Genomic DNA, 19390 nt, shown 5'->3' on the forward strand with positions numbered 1-19390 from the left:
AGTGTCATCAGCTGTGTCTCATATAAAAGGTTGACATTGAGTGACAGATTATATCACAGCCTTGAGGTTGTGCTTCTAATTAGATTTCCAAAGTGAATAATTTTAGATCAATTAAGTGTTGCTGGCCGGACCCCAATAGCATAATGTGTGTCTATGCTAAATAATATTATTAAACTCTTTCATGTCTTTGGTTACTGACACTTGGGTACTGGAAATTGGTCTTTTGTGTTGTTTTGGGTTTTGGTTTGTTTTTTTTTTGGTTTTATTTTCCCCACTTACAGCGTCTAACTAAATTAAAAACATAGTATGTGTTATTTAATATCTTTCTACACACTCTTTAGCAAAGCTAATGTTGTTTATATCACTGTGGTTATGATACTACTTCTGGGCTGATCAAATATTTGTTGCCGGTTAGGATTCAATTAACTTTTACTTTTTTTCCTGCTTTCAAGCCAATTCTGACTCATGAAGATATAATAACTTTCTAAGAAATTGTTTATGTAGCCTGCTTCAATGGGAGACTTATTTGCAGACAGATCTCAATGAGTTACTTCTCCCGTATTCACTCTTCATGATGTTGCGATGTGTAATTTGTTGGCTAATTGTGCTGTTTGCTCCTTTCTTTGATTTATGAAGCTCTCTTAACAGCAGAAATCAGTAGGATTGGACAAGTCAGGTGGATGGGCTCTACCAGAAAGCCCTGGTAACTTGACCTCTCCACAGCTATACTTGATGTATAAGCCCACCTCTTCCTCAGCCCCTTCCATGCTCTCCCAGCCTTCCTGCTGACTCCATGCCCTCCTGGGAGCTCTCCTGCTCCTGACTTCCCTTCTTTGCCTGCTTTGCTTGGGCAAGAGTTGGAGGCTATCCTATGTGAGCTCCTGGTGCAGAGCTCCAGCCTCTCACCAGGGATTTCAGGTCCGTTTTGGCTTGCCGCAGGTTGACTTTCTTGTGATTTCCTTGGCCCCCAGCATAAAGAGTAGGGTGGAGAAGTTGTTTCGGGTTACAGGTATTTTCCTGGTTTTGGAAGTGCTGCTGGAAGGGGAAAATGTGACAGCAACAGCCTATGCTGTCTAGATGGGGAAAGAGTGCAGCTGAAATGAGGGAGGAAATAAAAGCTCACAGTACCAGAGCCACCCTGATCAAATCCTCATACTCGGTCAAGACGGCTGCAGCTGTTTCTCCTTCCTGGAGCCAGCATGCATCTTCTATACCTGAGGCAGAACTGAGCCAGGGAATTGGAAATGTTGGGTTGTAGCCGTTCCATCTCCAGCTCAGCAACTTCCTTATTATCTTCCCTGGTATCTTATTTCATTTTAGCTCTTTTTCAGGATATATGGTGGCAGCCTTTGGGTGAGAGCACCCTCCCTTCAAAGCGAAGGCAATCGTGCTTCTCCCTGGCAACCTTTTGTGGTTCCATCCTGCTGCAGGATCTCTCTCCCTTGACTCTGAAGTTAGCATCTTCAAATAATTAATGCTCGTTAGCAAAGCAGAGCCAGATGTTAATTTCTCACAATCAAAAGCCATTTTTAGGTCTGCAGCATGTATCATCTGTTCAGAAGGTGTATCTGCTTGAACTGGAGAGAAAAGGGACTCCTTACGTGCAGCGGTGTCCCATGTGCATAGGCAGAGAAACTGCTTATCATGTCTGTCCTATAAATGAGGGTCTTGCAAGTAGCTAGTGAGCTTGGCACTTTTTCTGAAACAGAGGTTCTCATCTGAAACCTTTCTCTTTCAGAGCTTTCTGGTCCCACTGAGCTTTAGTGGTGCTGTGCTGTAGTATCTGCAGCTGAGTGCTCCCATCCTGCAGCTCTGCTCCAGGTACTGCTTGGAGCAGGAAACCTAACATCCAAGATAGGCTCTATAGAATCCTCCATGGTCTGGAGTTTTGGTATCTCATTTTTTTTTTTAAAAAAAGAAAAAGGAGCAAAAGATTTTCCTTGGCATTTCAGATATTGGGCCAAATATTGCCCATGAGGTGCAGTTCAGTTAAGGATGCTCCAACATTGTTGTATTTACGGGGGTGAAATTTCACTGTCTTGATTCCTTACACTGCAGTGTGATGGTGCAGATCCTGGCACACGTTATGTCCTCTTGGCACATCTCTGGGACCTGCAACAAGTGGTGCAGCTGTGGGGCTGTCCCAGTGCAGGCGCTCCCTTGCCTGTCCACCATCTCCACTTCTCCAGGTAGCATCGTGGTCCCCAGTGGCGATCACGGAGCCTGCAGGCAAGTCTCCTGGAACTGAACAAGTGATGAGGAGTAGGCGGTGTGGGATTTTCATTCAGATGGACATCTCAGAGTTGAATGAGGTTTCCATGGTCCCATGGATACTATTCCTTTGTACCAACACCCTGCTCCCTCCTAAAATTGTGTGGGTCCAGCCCTACACAGTATTTCAGCAATTGCCAGGCTGTTTCTTTGTGGCTGTTTATGCCTTCAAATCTTTTTTCCTTTTATTGCATACTTCAGATGCAATAAAAGAGAAATGAAGGGGCTGTTAAAGGAAAATGCTCTTCCCTGGCATTTATCTTCTCTATGGGATGTTTCCAGAAGTGTTCTTGAGCAAAAGCTGCCTGTACCATTTACTCTGTTAACTCACACACGATGGTCTTTCCTTGACGATACTCCTTTTCTGGGGCTGGTTTTGCACCCCTCCAGCCTGCTGTGCATTACGCTGGGGGCCTCCCTGAGGGTAGGACTTGATTGCAGAAAGCAGAGATGCAGGAGCAGTGCTGCAGCCAAAGCACAGCCAGTGCTTCAGGTACTTCTGCATCTATTTTAAGCCAGGTCAGCTGGTCTTAGCCCTTGCTGAAAAGCTCACTCCTTGGCTTTCCATGTTGCTTCTAAGGATTTGATACTTTAGGAAGTGGATCTGGCCTTATCCTTATGGTGTACAAACACAGGTCCTTCTGAATGTGTGGGTCATGAGCCAGCCCTGCAGCACGACCTGCATGAGCCTGTGAACCCAGAGGAGAAAAAGAGCGTGAAAGCTTGTAATTACAATTGATCTAACCCATACGTACACGGAGCGTTTCTTGGAGTGCAGGTTTTCTGCATGCACTCACCTTACTGCTAGTGAAATTCTGGGTTGCACGTGATCACTTGTCAGGGGGATGCAAAAGGCACGGTCCTGGCATAAGTTCCCTTGCCCTGCCAACTCTCATGAATCAGCTCCAAAGGCATTAAAGTGTTTGGGGACTTATTAGCAGGCAAAGTGACATTATCTTCTCCTGTTATATTGCTTGCTGTCCTGGCAACAACTGAGCACTTTGGAAATTTCTGAAACAGCTGCAGTGGGATATGGCTGTACTCTGCCCATGCCATGGCAAGGGGCATCAAACTGGAAAACGGTTACCCTCAACATCAGCAAACGGACACCCCTCTTTTTGTTTTCAGCACTGATATAAGAGGCAGTAAATAAGACTGCTATTGATTTTTCTACAACAGCTCTTGCCTTGCGACTTGTGCAATCTGCTAGGGGTGAAGGCACCTTGAAGGCACTTTTGTTTTAAATCCTTCCTCATAACCAGTAAAATATTAAAGGAGGGCACGATAACCTTGTCAGATAAATTTGATACTAGTTTTCTGATTGTTTCTTTATAATATGTTTACAAGCTTGGTTCATTAAAGTAAAAGGATTATAGGAGAGCACCTTGTGAATCTTTCTACTTGGAAATTATCAACATGAAGAATTTATAATCAGTAGCAGCGCAACTTATAGTCAGCACTGGTTTGGCGTACAATAAGCTGATTTTAATGGAGCTATAATACAAGGTGAGGTACAAGACAAAGTGTTTGCTTTAACAGAGCGTGTCAGAGTAGAATTTATGGTTCACAGTTGCCAGATGCTTTAATGCTCGTGATGGCCCTGGGTCTCTGACTTGAGGGGGTGATATCAGCTCATTTAGGGCCAATAAGCCGAGCCCATCTCTGTTGTCTGTGCTGCAGAAGTGAGGGGTGGCTACACATCCCAGAATAACGTTGCTGCTCCCACAGCAACATCCTCCACCTCCGCTGGCCATTACAGATGTAAGAGCTTCCTCCGTGGCTCTTCCTTTGCCCACAGGTCATTTTTGCCATGTGTTGTTTTTCTTTTCAGTCTAGCAAAGTCTTGCAAAGGCTTATGCTGGGAGAAAAGTTCTCTTTGTGCTATTGCTCAGAGCTGTCTATGGGGACTTAATTTGTCTTTCACAATTTGCAACTCTCTCTCTCATCACTCCAGGTGTGACCCGATCTCAGTGGTGGTTAATGCATTTGGTGGATGGAATTGGAGTGATGGTGTGTAGGCAAGGAAAAGTTATCTCTGAGCTTGTCATTGGGAGGCTGCTTTTATATTACTACAGGTAAGCTCATGGGAGAGAAAGAACTTGCAAGGTACAAAAATACCTGCCTGTGTCTGGAGGCTGTGAGCGCGAGGCTGAGCAGCTGGATTTGAGCACTCAGAGCAGACCCCTCTGAGGGTGCTCACACATTTGATGGGCTGTGTTTCACTGGGAAAGGACCACCTTTCCAGAATTCGCCTTTCTGTTTAATCATGTTTTGAGCCTGCCCTGGAATGTGGCGGTCACAGCAAAACCTGATGTTTTCTGTGTGACAATTGCTTAGCAACAGCCCTGGGCTACGGAGATGTATTCAGCTCTCCAGCATTTCCTGCACAGCTCTGTGATCTGTAGGTTTATTTTTGTGAAGAGGAAAAAAAACCCCACAACTGTTAGTTTTTGTCATATATCTCTCTGATTTATAGGAAAAGTATCAAAGGGAAAAAATATTTCTTTCTTCCTTGTTTTCCTTTCTAATAACTCCACACAACTCCCCTAGCTTCTGTGCTAATAGCAGTCATTTTTATGTGAGTAAAGGGGATTATTGATTGCTTTTTTTCAGTTAGATCTATCCATAATGTGTGTGAATGCAAGCCCCTTGCTGATCTCTCTGCTGGTGTTCAGAAAGTCTCAGAATGAGGACATTTTGGTGGCTTTTTTAAAAAAAAAACCTGAGGGCTGAAGGCACCAGTATCTCCCAAGGAATTGCCAGTGCATTGTTAGAAACCACACTAACAGCAACATGATTTATCTTATGAGATACTCCAGAGAATCAGACAAATCTTTGAGCTCCAAAACCCATTACTGGATTTTCTTTCACAGGGCTTCTTTTGTCTCTTTGGGATACGTTGCAGATGGCAACAGAAAAATTAAAAGGAATTAATGCATGTTATGAAATGATTGAATATCAGGGCTGGCAGGAAAATGCAGAAAGTAGTTTTGTCCCATGCTTGCTTCAAGGCAGGAATTGCTTATGTGAAGCCCTCTGCTGGCCCTGATCTCAGAGAGCTCATCCCAGGAACCCTGATGTTTCCATTTGACATTTCCAGATGTCACAACCACCCAGCCCTGTGGTCTTGTCCAACCCTCCTTTCCTCTATGAGGAACAGATGTCAGAGTGATTTCACCCTTGTCAGCTTCCTGAAATCTGTCTCATTGACGTGTAATTGTTTTTTCTTTGCCTTCTTTTGGGGCATGAAGTTTGCTTGAAGATGAATTTCATCCCAGTGCTTCTCCCAGGACAATTCCAAACTTATCTGAGACTGACTGAGTTTGAACCTCTTGAATTCATGAGCACAGAATCACTTCTAACGTTGTCTCCCTGCCTTGCACTTCTGGTTCCTGCACAGAAGGGGTTAAGTTTCAAGCTGAGACTTCTGTAGGATAACTCAAAAAGAAAAGGCATCTTCCATAGCTCACATCTGCCACAGGAGTTTCTGCTGCTATTCTTTCTCCTTCACCATCTTCCTCTCATCTCGAAAGCTGCCGATGGTGGTTGTGGCTGCAACCACGTCACCTGCACTCTTCACGAGGCTGACATGGAAAGTCACTGACTGATCCAAAATCGCCCCATTCTTGTGCTGCCTGCACCTTCAGAGAAGCAAGGAAAGCAAGGCGCTAATCTCTAATCGCTTTGGCAACAGCCATTCAGGCGTGCCTCAGCAGCTTCATAATACAGACAGTTATATCACAGGATAAAATTAGACTCTGGCCTTGAAACCTATCTGTGGCGGAGCAGGAGCTGTAGCCTTGAAGCCACCCACATCCCATGTAATTCTCTGGAAATTATGCACTTTGAAAATGCTTGTCTGTCTTTCTGACAAGCTTAAATCTTTTCTTATGGCACAAAATGTTCCTGCCTTCTTTTCTAGACTTTGTCTTGCTTATTTCTGCACTGTGCACTGCACTTACAATGTTTTCTCCTAGAGCATCTTCACCAGAAAGGATCCTTTTTATCAAGCATACAGCACTGTGAAAGAGAGAGCTATGCCAATCCTCAGCTCTTCTCAAGAGTTACTGCAGCTGATGTATTTATCACCCAATCTCAGCTCCCCTGGAAGTCCATTCATGGGGGAGGGGGGAAAGTAAGAAGAAAGCAAGACTGAAGCCTTGATTGTAAATATGTTTCACAGAGAGGCAATATTATCTGCTTAAAAAGCAAACAAACAAACAAAACTGCACACAAAGAAAGCCTGTCTCTCCTTTTGTCCTCCGAATGCAGCCTTGCTGCTCTGGATGTGAGAGCAGAAATGAGAAAACTGTTAAATAATCAAAACACTTAGAGATAATGAATGTTTTGGTATCTGTATTTAGTGACAATGTCAACTGCCCTTCTGTTAATAATAGGTACATTTTCAGTTTGGTGGAAGTATAATAAATCTATAGCAAGTCTGGTTAGTTGCCACTGATTTACACTTCAATGGATACAGATCGCAAAGTCAGGTCTTTTATGACATCTAATTGACAATAAACCACCCAATTAGGCATATCTACAAAAAGTGCTAAAAACTCCAATAGCCCCCATGAGACTAAACCAGTCTGGCTGGACTTTGTTCAGTCCAGCAGGAGTTACTATCAGGTGTAATACCTTATCACTACTATTTAATTTTATACCAGTTATAGTATCTGCATAACAACAGGGTTATACACTGTAAATCAGAAGAGGAACTGTGCTTTCTAATTTATTTCTGCACTGTTCCGTTTTTTGTACTTGTTCAGTCTTCAACGTTTTTCTCTGACGTTTTTATTGAGATGAATATTGAAACTACTTAACCCTATGGTTAGGTAGCAATATTAACCTACGTAAAACCACATTAAAAACAAGGCACACTTATTCTGAATCTTGAAAGCTAAAAGCCCTTTTTTCTGAAATATTTACATTTTAAAGCTCGAGGTAATAATAACAAAGTCTGACTATTTTAGAAGGAAAAATTAACTGTCAGCGAAAAACTTTGATTGTTTTTCCTTGTGAGCAGCATGATTTCATTAAGAGCAAGGTCTGTCCACTGGGTATAACACTCCCTGCAAAACAACGTGAAAGAATTCAGTGCTGGAGTATCAGAGCATGAATCCACTTCTCCCTTTCTTCCTCAGTGGATAACAAGTTGCTAACAAGCACTGCTGGTAATAGAGTATTTTCACAGTTGCTGGAGGTGGGGGCTCTGTCCCCCTCATAGACCCCAGGATAAGACTGAAAGAGAGACTTAAGTGAGGCTGGGAAATGTTTGCTCTTGCAGTGAAATGATTCAAATAATCTCGCCATACATAATATGAGTGTAGGTACCCTCCTGAGACAGACAGGGAACCATTTAATAATGAAATAATTCACCTCTGACAACAATGGGTCTTTTGAATTACTGGGTCTGGGAGGAAATAATGCCTGGTTAGTTCAGAAAGATCTGATTTATACCCAGATAAACCCTGGGCCAGAATAAAAATGTATCTTTACTTGCTGGGAATATTTGTACTGTCCTGGACACAAATGTGGGAGAGAGGGTGGCTCCTTAGGCTGCTCTTCAAGGTGTTCTAGTTGTCTCTTATTATGCAAAAGAGCCTTGAGAGACTTTCAAAAGTTCATTAGAGGATATATTTCCACTCCCACTTTCTCCCTTTCTCAGTCTCATGATCTCCTCTTGTCTGTTCTCTTTTCTTTCATTAGCACTTTATATCATTTGACTCTTCATCAGAATGATGGCCTGTTTACTGTATGCAAATAATTTCTAAATTATGCATGAATAATTATGAATTTGCGTATTGGTTTCCTGAACTGGCGTATTGCCATCTTAAATTAGCTTCACTTGAATGTAAGCACAAAAACATGCCAACACGGTCAAATTAAAATTGAAGGAAGAGCTCACCTTGAAGGGAACTCAAACTATTGAGCCACTGCTGGAAAAGAGCAGAGTACAGCCGGAGCCTCATAGATGCAGCCATGATCTGCAGGCTTGGTGGGTGGCTGAGGCAGTGGTGTGCAACAGGAGATGGTCTTCTTGCGTTGTAACTCCTTTTCTGGATCAAAAGTACTTTCCAGACATCATCTTCACATGTGGCAGCCCCTGGCTTGACTTATTCATCCATGCCGGTAGAGTGGTTTGGTGCATTGCTAGAGGTCAGCAATGGGCTGTAGGACCCGACCTGATGATGCACACCCCTCGTGAGTGGCCTGTAGTGTTCAAATTGCATACTGCAATGGAACCACAATGAGCAGTTCAGCCCTTCTACATTTCCCCAAAGTTCATGGTCTGACAGGACTGGGTCCAAAATCAGTTTATGAGGGTGACCACGACCAGTGTGGGCATTCCTGAGGGCACACTTATCTGTTTCTGGTGTGCTGATGTATGCACAGTCCCACCCTGGCAGAACTGCAGATAAATTGCACTGGAAGATTGCAAGCCAATTAATTAAATTGAAATGGGATATTTAAGTTTTATTTCTCTGCCATTATAATCTCCTACAAAATATACTTCCAAGTAGCCAGCCTACCTCTGATCAGATGAACTGACCTGCTTAAAAGAAGACTTCAAAAGCTGAAGGTACCTTGTTTTCTTTTGCTACTGAGTGAAGGGCAGAGGTGCGCCCGCAGCACTCCACGTTCCACTGTCATCATCTTAAGTTTTCCTATGCAAAACCCATTGACAGACCCACTTTCTGTAACAGATCTAAGAAGAAAGGTGGAGTTGGTGGCAGCCCTTTCACAAAAAAAAAAGAGTAGAAGTACTGTAGGTCTTTTTTCCTTTCTAATATTTCTCTCAAGATGACATGGAATATATTTAGAGAAGGGCTGAGTGTAGACATTCATTAGACACAGAGAAACCATTGAAGAACTGTTCTCAGTAGGCAATAAGGGCTAATTCTGGTTTGGACCTCTGTTGCCCCTTCAAGTAAGCTCTTTTCTAGGTTTACATTTAATAGTTGCAAGCTCATGTGTCTCTGCATAACTTAGTCTGTCCTCTTTGAATTTCCTGCCAGGACAGACCTGTTGGTGACAACCTGCTTAAGCAAACCAACCGCCAGACTTGATGTGCTGGTATTACAGTGCTTTGTCCTGTGTTGTTTGACAAGGGTTAATTAAAAACAATTGTTAATAAGTATTCTCTCTGAAATATTGTCCGAATCATGCTGTCTGAGATGTTTTTCTCCTTGCAGGGCAGGAACCTCGGGATAGAGGTATGTTGCTATCCTGAAAGCACGTTCTTGTCTCTGCTCCAGTCTTGGTGAGTGTTATGATGGATCAAAGTTTGCTTTTTGGTGGAGCTTTGTCTAAATTTATAACTGCAGTGAGCGAAATGCTGATATTGTCAAAAGCATCAGTGAACAAAAAAATTCCAACCAACCAAACTGTGCCCCTTTTCTTGAAGTCTTATCATTGGACACGTGGATGCTGAGACTGCAGCTCAGTTTGCACAGTGTCTTTAACATCCTGTGTGATTATTCAGTCCTTCAGTGGTGAATACCCTTTGATTCCAGCTCAGAGAGTGATCATTGCGGTCTGTGATGAAGTTGTCTCTTCTGCTCGTTTTTTCCCCTGTGCAATTTATACTGAATAACCCTTGTGACTGAGCCTAGTGGGGCTGAAATAGGGCTATGAGTTCAGGAGGGTGGGGGACCTCTGGGCACCAGCCTGGTCTTGGCACACCCACCCCCATCTACTCCCTCCCTTCTCGCTCACTCGTGATTCACCTCTGCCAAATGTTCTGGGTGCACCGGGCCCAGAATTATAACCTTGTCTCTTGATGTTTGTGATGATTTCATTAAGAGAAATTCAAGATGATCTTCTCAGTGCAGACATGCATAATCTTCTGGTCTGGGATTTGAACTGGAGAAGCACAGGCATCTGGCACTGGCTCCAACCCACAGAGCTTAGTGGGTCCGGAGAGGGAGAAAGCAGAGAAATAATAGGGAATTTCTGGTCCTACCATCTAAGGGTGGAGGAAAAGGGCAGTTTGTGAGCAGCCTCTTCCACGGGTGGGAACAGCTTGCTGGAGGGATGAGTTTTCACCTGCTGACTGTCTGCCCTCCTCTGCCAAAGCAAAAGGATATTTAATTGGTATGGAAATGAGCCAGCAACATCCTACATCTTTTCTCTTCCTGGAAGCTTGCAGGGAGGGTGAATGGGGATTTGATCTTTACAGAGATCTGAGATATTTTTTCCCCCAAACAGATATTCAGCCTACTGTGCTTGTGCTCTGTCTTTTTATATTTTCCCATTTTTTTAATCTACTCTCTGTGTTTTTCTTATCATGACAATGGTGGTAAAAGATAAACACTGCAGCCAACAATGCTATTCTAATAAAGCTGCAGTTAAAATGGCAGAGAATGTAAATGAAATACCATAATCATTTAGAAGCTGTGGTTTCTATTATAAATATAAGTACATTCTATCTTAGCTTTAGAATGTGGGTGGATTCTATTAAATTTAATTATTTTCCTAGAGGATTGCAGGGGAAAGGTGTTTGACAAATGCACAGATAGCATTTGAGGGTGATTTCTTTCAAAAACACCACAGAAAGATGCAGTTGTTAAATATATGGATCATAAAGACGCTCTGTTATTGACTTATTCTCTTTTCAAGTCTGCTTTCTTCTGATGTTACTGTTCTCCAGAGCGCCCAGAATGAATAGTTCAGAAATATTAATTATATATTTATAAATATAAACACCAGTAAAGTTTGTTTCTTAGTGAGTCGTAATCAACTTTCTTTTTGGCTTCAGTCAGAGCCGGATTGAACACCTGAGAGCTGAGCCTTTGGGCTTGGACACGAGTGCTGAAACTCACCCGCGTGCTGAGCTGCTGCCTGTCTCCAGGGGCACTGCCAGTCTGTCCCTGCAACATTTTTCCATATTTACAGTTTGCACCTGGACATGTGAATGCAGCGGCCAAGTCTCGGCAAAGAGGAGACATCTGCTTTTCCTCTGTGTCTTTGCAGGCGGCTCCTGTGTGTAACCGTGCAGCAGCTGCAGAAACCGACCCGTGGCAGCCTGCTCTCCTCAGGTACCACGCTTAAATGGGGGCCAGCACTCAAACCCTTCCGTGGATCTGGACTTCGATGACCATTTCCCAGGTAATTCCAGCACTCTGGGAAACCTTGCCATGCTGGTGCCTCTTCATAGCCAGTAGCTAAATTCAAGTGCTTTACAGGAACACTGAGCAAAGCTGACTGATTACAATTTTATGAGTGTAGCTTAAGTTTGGCTGCAGCGCACCACAGCTTTGTGCTGCCTTTCAGCCGGTTGTTGGCTCTTCTTGAGTTGTTGGCTCTTCTTGAACCACCCTCGTTTGGCAATTTCTGTTGTCAGCGTATTCCTCTGGAGCACTTGTGGAGCGCTGGCAGAATACAGACCTGGCTCTGCAAAAAACCTCTGATCTTCCCGTAGTTTTTACCTGCCAAGCGATCTGAATCACATTTTCTGTTCCATTTGTTCTAAATTTCTCTTTTGAGAAAAAAATTAAGGACCCAGAAATAAGAGATGGCTGAGGGAATGTCCTCGCCTTTCCCACCAGCCAGCTCCATTAGCTGTGTACGCTGCTAACGTGAAGATGTGTTATATCCAGGATCTCAGCACCCACCTATTTGGTGCTCATGGTGTGCTTTGGTGCCCACGATGGCCACACTCCAGAAATGGTCGTGTTGAGCTTGGCACCGCTGCAAAGCCGCTCATTCTGCAGGCATTGGGTGCAGGATGGGAAGGCACAGCATCTCCTGCATGGGAACAGCAGCACAGCGTGAATCAAAGGGCAGCGCAGTGTGACATTTTACTGAGAAATATATCTCTAGTCAGAACGATTCTTGATACAAAAAACCCACCTCACTGGATAGTGCAATTAAATTATGGATGATAGGGAGAATGAAAGAGAATAAAAGAAAATAAAAAAAAGTCCCTCTCCCAGCCTTCTGTTGATCTGCTCCGCAGCTCAGTGGCACATGTTGGAAACACTGTGAACTCCTTATCTGCGCTGGTTTGGGGGGCATAAGGAGTTCAAAACCCTTGCCAGTTGTCTGACCAGAGATATCTGTCAGTGCTTGAGTTTGGAAAGGTCTCCTGAGTACTTGGAAAAAATTGTACGTGTGTCTCAAACCAGGACTCAACTCCAATATGCACTTTAAATTAGGTTTTCTAAAAATCCTTAGCGTTGTATGGAGAGATTGCATCCCTGTGTGTTTTCCCACTTACGTTTATACGAAGTACAGCAACTGCGAGAAGCTGAGCCTGAGATAAACACAGTTGTGTGACAATAAAATTGCCTTCCATATTATTTAATTCCGTGTAAGCAAAAGGGTAAAAAGGACTGAGGATAATTTTAACTATTTTATAGTGAAAATAGATTAGAAATAGAATAAAGTTGAATAGGTGAATAGATTCTAGGAGGTGTCGGGGCTAAACCTCAGCATCCGTGTATGCGAATCTTGGGGATTATCTCTTAGTAAATCTTTCAAGGTTAATGTAACCACTCTTATTTTGTTGATTGAATAAATGACTATTTCCAGAGGGATTAGTCATAATCCAGAGGTGAACACGTCATTTCATCTTTGATGGTGTTTATGCAAATCTTTCCCATAACCTTTCAGGCAAACAGCCCTGCCAGCTCAGCAATTTTATTGAGGGATTTGTTGCAAATCAGAATATTGTAGTGTATCTTCACATTAAAGCTAAAAGGGAGTATTCTGATTAAGCACTTTCTCCTTCAAAAATATCAATTAATTGAAAATTAAATGTTTCACAGAAGTTTTGCCAAGATGTATGACCCTTCCTTGTTGCTCTGCCAGTTGGCATGCTGAGAGTCTTGGGTTTCTACACCCACTTTCCTTGAAATCTTGGCTTGCGTGTATCCACTTAAACATCTGTAGCGGGTGGTAAAGGGCAAATTCTGCAGACCTTGTACTGATATGTCCCTCTGTGGGACTTTGTGTGTGTACAAACATGAATTGGCATCTATACAGAGCACGGAATGGGCTAGGAAGAAAGGAAGCTGTGCAGCATCTGAATGCACATCTTCTCTAGAAGCTCCTGTCATACCAGCAGCCCAGTTATCTGGAGCTCAGCTGGAATCTGCTGCAAAGTGAAGTAATCTTTGGCTCTATGCACAGGGACCAGGAAAATAAATTTAAATCAAGGCATCCTTCCAAGCCTAATCAGCCAAAACATTTTTAAGGTTTGCCAATCCAGCTTTCACAGCTTTTTAAATTTAATTGGCACTATTAAGTTTGTAAGGAGGAAAAGGATACACAATAGTGCAAGCGTGGATATAGGAATCTTCAAAATATTTAGAAGTACATAAATTTGCCTGTGAAAGAGACATATTACTGCAAGAATGTGGTTTGCATAATGCAAAATCTTTGCTTTCCCACCAGGTTCTGCAGAAGAATCACAAACATTAGGGAAGCTCAGGAAGTTACAGCATTGCTTTCTGTTAGGCTGGTGCTTTTTCATCTCTGCATTTTCATGCAGAAGTCAATGTTTTCTTGATGTTGCAATAAAATACAGTTCACTTTCCACAAAAGCAAATTACTGGGGTTTTTTTTGTTTTTTTTTTTTTTATTGTTGTTATTGCAATAATACCTTGGAGAGACAGTGAATAGATTTGGGTATTTGAGAGTTGTGGCCTGAGAAAAGTACTTACTCCAAGTGGGTTTACTTTTACGTGCGTGTTAGCGCTAGAGCAGTAGTGCAGAGCTGACGTAGGGGTCGAGTGTCGGTGTGCTCAGCACCCAGAGGCTCTAAGCCTCTTGAGAGGCTGCTAAGGTGTGCTCTAAACATTTACAAGCTCCAGATCCTCCTCCTTTTCATGCAGAGATAATAATTGTCTCCTCAGCAGCAGGTTTTGCCTCTGCCTGCTGGTAAATTAACACTCCTGAGTACTTCTATCTCTGCATCTGCGTTGTTGTGCAGCCCTCCGAGCTGCTGTCTTTGAAGAAGATTCAGCTGGCAAATATCTTCCTTCGCTCATCCTCTATGGGGCATGCTGCCTTCCTGCCACCTCTCTTTACATCTCAAACACCTCCCCACAGAGGGTGAGCTGGGAAAACTGTTTGGGCACTGCTGAAGCTCCTCTGCTCCAATATATTAAGAGATCAGGTAGGAATCTGTGAAAAGCAGCGCAACGCATGGGGGCTGTACGGGGGAGATGAGGCTTTGGTGCAAAGCGTTGCTGCTTCAGTGCCTGTGGAGTAGAGAGACCCTCAGATAGGAGTATTTAAATCCCACTCAAGGGATGGGATGTGTTTCTGTGTTTGTGCCCATTTCACTCTCCACACAGGGTGTATGCTGAAGCCTTTGGTGCAGCAGGACCTGTCTGCCTCTGCTGGGGCTCTCTGGAGCTGCTGAGGACTGGCTTTAGATTGCAGTCTTGGAGTTAATCACTGTTTTGGCAGGCTGCAAAAAAAATATTGCTCTTGGCACCAGAAGCAGAAGGAACATGAGCAGCGTCAAAGAGAATGAACCCAAGAAACTGCTCTTGTCTAGATGGGGGTGTTCTCGCCACTGAATTTTTGAGTCTGGCAGCAAATGGCAGAGGTATAAGACCTCAGAAATAGGTGGCAGGCATAATTTCTAATAGAAAGTATTAGACAAACTCAAGAAATTGGTTCCAGGGAAAGGTGAGCACTCTGAGCTGGTTTGCTTTGAAATGCATTTCCTATAAATAACAGCTTCCGGGCTTTAGGTGCAGTAATGATTTCAGCGTTCCTGTCAAAGTCTAAATGAGCTGAGACCCTGTAAGCTTTAGCCTCTAGACTTGCATATCTAATTTTGTGAGATGTAAAGCTTTCCCGGGGTCTTTCTATTTACTTGTGCTCATACATAAGAAATTATATTGAACCTGTTGTATCTGTCAAGATGTGGTCCTTGTGGGGAAGATCCCTGTGTAGGTGTGATCATATACTGAAGGAAAGGGAGGCATTCCTGACCAGTGCTAGCTTGCTGCTTCTTGTTTTCTTTACAGAAATTTAATATTTTTATGCTCACATTTCTCTTTACTGTTCTGGGATGACTACTTAAAGAAATACATATATCTGTGATGCAGCAAAGTGTGGAAGCTGTACCCTCTCTGCGTCCATTGTTAAGTTACATAGGATTTTCCATAATCAACTTCCTCCAGCTGTAGTTTTTCCTTACATTTTTCTGTCATCCAAGTGGCAAAAAAGTCTCCTGACATTAAACTAAGTTACAGGATTTTTTTATGCCATTGGTGCAAAATTGGATCCGTAATCATTCCTGTAGATCCTCTTCTATGATGTATTGATTTTTATTACCTGGTATTTAATTCATACGTGGGGCAACAGATATTACAGATTACTTCTATAGCTGCATGTGAAAATATAGTATGTCATCATGGTGTGTTTCACCTGTTTTAACAAGCTTATGAGAAGTTTGGTTTAGATATATATTCCCTATCACTTGCCTGATGTGCACAAATGTGGGTGATTTTCAAAGCCCCATCCAGATTTTAAAATCAACACTTGTTAACGTTTTGTCTTCAGTTCTCAAAAAGAAGGCAAGCCTAGGAAAATGGAAGAAACCAGCCAAATGTTTAAAAATTCTTCCTGTGAGATGATCCATCTTTCTCAAATAGAATTGTGTCCCCTAGCATGCTTAAATTACTATTGATTTTATGGTAAAAGAAATACATTTTTATTAGTTTTTATTTTATTTGGCCTTTGCTCTCCTATCCCTCAACACCGTAACTAGTTACACAAACAATTTATGGTCATGTAATAAATAGTCTTCACATTTTAATTAAAAAGTCAAGCAGTATAACTATTTATCAAGCTCAATGAGTGAAGATCCTGCCATTTTTATGTCGTAAGTCAGAATATAGACTGTCAGTTTAATCTTCTCTCTTTTTGGCTGATCTACCCACTACATAACATTGTGTTGGTATGAGTACTTGAACATTTTCTAAAATACTTCAAAGTTAGCCCAATAGCTGCATATGCCCAGGTTGTATTTGTATTTGTTATTGCCCTCAGCAATGGATTATCCCTGCTCTTCACTGGTGTCTTTCTAGGCCAGACCGTGCGTGGCAGCAGGTAATGATGAACGTGGTTATGTGTGGTTGCGTGGGTACCTAAATAAACATCTTTGAGCGCCTGTTGGCTCTTGCCACTAGACAGTGACATTTTCTGGATGTGAATGTGTTGTTTAGTCATATGGAAAGCCACCAGTGCCTATTGGCATATTGACATTTCACTGCTATAAAATTCTTAATTCAATGCGTTCTATCATTTCTCATGGGCAAATTGATGATTTCGTTCACCTACTGTCCATGGAAAGGTCAGCTGCATCTGCCTCACCAGCTTGGCGTGTGGTGAGGAGGAGCACTGGCTCTCGTCTCCTTCTGCCATTGCTGATTAGGATGCTACCTATCACACAGGGTTATAAAATTGCCTTCTGCTTCAGGCCTCGGCTGGGCAGGCTGGCCCTTTCGGTAGAAATCACCCATTAAAATACATCAGTCCTTTCTGAAAGGGTCTGCAGAGCTCTGTGAGACCTCTGGAAACATGTGGTGGCTGCTGTGGGGGGCCTCTTAGCTCAGATAGGGTGTGTCACAGCCTCTCCATGGGAAGAACAATGTCACCTAGATTGCAGGTGACATCCTTGCATCATTTCAGCTGTGAAGATCAAGGTGGGCGCCTTGTGTGGACACTGACAGGGCTGAGTGGCTCCTGGCACTTTGCCTTTGTTGGGGCGTGGGGCTGCTTTGGCATTGCCAAACTGAAGTTCTATTGCTCTCTTTAAATTTCTCATGATTACTCTGCCAAAAGACATTTCAAGAAAGACTTACTGCACATCCAGTCCTCTTTTAACCTTAACTCCCACGCTGTGCTTCCCCGAGTATAAGGTTTCTTCTTAGCTGCAACTTACCAGAGTAGATAGTCATAGCACGTCTGCATTTACCTGCCCTGTTCATTTTTTTTTGAATAATTTTAAACTGAAAATAGGGATATAATTTCTAAGGTCAGGTACTTCGTGCTGGACAGATAACAGCATGTGTAGTCACCTGTGGGTGGGCTGTGTGGGAGCTACTGGTGTTTAGGTACCTACCAGTGAGTATCTGGATCCAGGTCAGAGGGCTGTGGTTTATAATGGGAACTCTAAGAAGTTTTCCAGATCCTGGACTTCTGGAAGGTACCTCCATATCCTGAGAACCCTTTAGCACAGGGCTTTAACTTTGGGTGGCAGCTTTGTACTTTTCTCGATAGCTGAATGTTTAAGTGTAGGACTGACTAAGTAATGGACTGGGAAACATTTCATCACCCACCTCCATCCCAGTGGGGTGCATTGTGCATCCCTTCACTGTGATTTCACCATCATTAACGAAAGGAAAATTTTTAGGGCTTGAAGTTTTCTCACTTAATTTTTCCACAGTACTATATCATTTTAATATAAATGCATTCATGCATTTTTGAGAAGTTTATTTCTTATGTAATAATATATGTTAAGATCTTTTTATCAAATAAGATAAAAGCATTATAAAACAAGTTTTGAATGTCATAGCAAAAAAATTACTGTATGGCTTCATCAAAGAGGAGTTAAGCCAATGGTTTCTTTGGTCCTCCATAAGAATACAAAGAAGTCTTTGTGTTCACCTAGCTGAAAATCGAAGAGAGTTATTCCTGTTATCTACTGATTGACGCTCTAATTTGATTAAATTTTCCATGCGATAGAGGACAAAATACATCTGGGCATATGTCCTTTGCACTGAGCTAATGGATCCATCACGACTGCTGCCTTAGTCACCAAAGTAAGTGGGGTAAGAAAAGAATGTTACTTCTGTAGTAATACTCATCATTAAGTCTACACAATTACTATACTGTGTATGCATTTCAGGTTTATCTTTTCCTAGTTCATAACAGTGGCTTACTTATAAGAGTTTTATCCTATAATTTGTTCATTGACAGTGAAATAAATAGAAAAAATTAAATATGGGTATTGAACAAGATACATGCCTACAGCTTTTTTAGATGTCCTGCTTGAATCGCTGCACTGACATAAGGATGATAATATTCTGTATAGTTTGTAGTAGTAAGGAGTGAGTATCTTTTAATAGTATTTTATTCAGTAAAAAATACATCTAATTGGGCACTAGTGAGTACAAATGAGTTATATGTTCATGTTGGTGCCTTGAACCAGGGAAAAGTGATACTATTTCTGTAACATTATGGGCTGATACGGGGTGTCACTGGAGCTGGGGGGGGGGGGCAGCAGGGCTGAGGTAGCTTCACTCTACACAGCAGCTCTGAAAGCAGCCCAAGTAAGGGAAAAGTTGTCTTTGATCCTTCTTTCTTCCTTTCATCACAGCAGAGCACTTACGTAGGAGTCGTGAATGTATTAGCTGAACAAACAGATGGAATGACCTCAAAGCAAAGTAGGATTTACAAGACGTGGAGTTGGTGTTCAAATTTCAAACAAAGCAACAGAAGAATCCTACAAAATGCAATGTGTAATGTGGACATGCTGATTTTGATCCTGAGCAGCGGATCCAGCTTACGCCGCCTCATTTCAAAGTCTCCTGAATTCACAGTTTTGGGGTATTAAGGACCTTTATAAAAGGAAATGGAAACTGTTGCTTTCACTAGCTATTCTTCAGTTTCAATTAATAAATATATAGTTTCTTGTAATAGAATGAAATCAATTCCTTTTCTTTATGCACTCCACAGGCTTTTCTGTTGATGTATTATTAAGTTGCAAGTTATCGGAAAAACCAAAAAAACACCAAAAAAAAAACCCCAAAGAAGCAAATCTAGCCCCCAAACTGAGTTGGGAGCTATAGGCAAAGACAAATAATGGTCAATACTGCTGCATCAGCATAATGAGGAAAGCAAAAGCCCCAGGCATGGAAGAATGAGCATCCACTTAGCTGTGGGATGCTGCCCTGGTGTTAAAGTGTAGCCGAGAGCACTGCCTCTCCCCATCACAGCAAACACAGCTTTTTGCCTGTTTTCCTTCTTCTGTCTGCTCTTGCTGTTTATCTGAAAATTGAATTTCAGTGCTCTTTACCTCCATTTTAGTCTGCTGAGCACATGTATTTGTAAAGGCATTGCTGGGGGATTTTGCAGTACCTCTAAGAGA

The 19390-nt window shown here is 42.5% G+C and overlaps 1 long non-coding RNA gene across 9 annotated transcripts in view; it reads left to right on the top strand.

Annotated features, from left to right (window-relative positions):
* The first annotated feature begins 11250 nt into the window (after positions 1–11250).
* Positions 11251–19390, top strand: part of LOC128853124 (uncharacterized) — a 69284-nt gene continuing 61144 nt past the window's right edge. For all 9 annotated transcript variants that reach the window (XR_008451408.1, XR_008451416.1, XR_008451411.1 and 6 more), the window contains exon 1: positions 11251–11382. This is a non-coding gene — a long non-coding RNA (uncharacterized LOC128853124). The remainder of the gene's footprint in view (positions 11383–19390) is intronic.

Source organism: Cuculus canorus, chromosome 10, assembly GCF_017976375.1.
Source record: "Cuculus canorus isolate bCucCan1 chromosome 10, bCucCan1.pri, whole genome shotgun sequence".
NCBI lineage: Eukaryota > Metazoa > Chordata > Aves > Cuculiformes > Cuculidae > Cuculus > Cuculus canorus.